This window comes from Pundamilia nyererei, unplaced genomic scaffold (assembly GCF_000239375.1).
Source record: "Pundamilia nyererei isolate P.nyererei 1_Seehausen unplaced genomic scaffold, PunNye1.0 scaffold00206, whole genome shotgun sequence".
Lineage (NCBI taxonomy): Eukaryota > Metazoa > Chordata > Actinopteri > Cichliformes > Cichlidae > Pundamilia > Pundamilia nyererei.
In genome coordinates, this window is record NW_005187607.1 from 919631 (window position 1) to 920635 (window position 1005).

At 36.5% G+C, this 1005-nt stretch overlaps 1 protein-coding gene across 3 annotated transcripts in view; it reads right to left on the reverse strand.

Moving 5' to 3' along the window:
* epha3 (eph receptor A3) overlaps positions 1 to 1005 on the reverse strand; it is a 90681-nt gene that overhangs the window by 25326 nt on the left and 64350 nt on the right. The gene's annotated exons all lie outside the window — the stretch shown is intronic.

The window sequence follows — 1005 nt, forward strand, 5'->3', positions numbered from 1 at the left end:
TTTTCCATAGTAGAATCATGTATCTCTGTTTTTGTACTGATGCAAATGCGTAAACATCCCAGACAGTTTGATAGCATTCTTGCAAATCTGATAAATTATGCCCTTTACGTTTTATGACTTCTCTCCTACTGATCTCCACTGATAAAACAACAAGAGGATTTACACACCAGGTCTGTATTCAACACATTGTTTCCAGATGTGGAAGGAAAAGAAAAAAGAGAGAAAAAAAAAACAAACTGAAAGAAAAGAGAGGGCAGAGAAAAAGTGGGATGGTGGAAAGTAGCACTCTATGAAATTAATTAACACTGAGTACATCTTACAGAGGTACAAAACAAGATCTCATTGTATAATAGAATACACATGCACACAGTTCTGTATTTTATAGCCTTCAACTGTCCTGAGTAAAATTTGCTAGATTTGTCCATGCCCACAGAGGACTGCAGGCACATTATTGCTGACCCAGTTCTGGTATAAAACAAACTTTGGATTAAGAGGAAAACCGCACAAGGCCACTTGTTAATATTAATGACAACCTATTAGGGATGACTTCAGCAATCCTAAAAATGAGCTACATGTTTTGCAATGTAGCCAATGTTATAAAATTCCTGACACTGTCATATTCTCTTTTTTCAAAGACCCTGGCATGTAAAAATTCAGTCCCCCAAAGAAACTTAATGCTTATTAATGGACTAGATCAGAGTTTTATGGTGCACAAAGCTTTTTAAAACGGGCATGTGTGTGAGGCAGTAACTGATACACCAGACCTGCACTGGAACAACCCTTCATCACAGCTATAAATCTCTTACAGCTTGTCATTGTTCAGGACAGCATGTCATCCCCTGAAAATCATACACAGGTGTGGCACAAGTATCTTTGTGTGTGTGTGTGTGTGTGTGTGTGTGTGTATATATAGATAGATAGATAGATAGATAGATAGATAGATAGATAGATAGATAGATAGATAGATAGATAGATAGATAGATAGATAGATAGATAGATAGATAG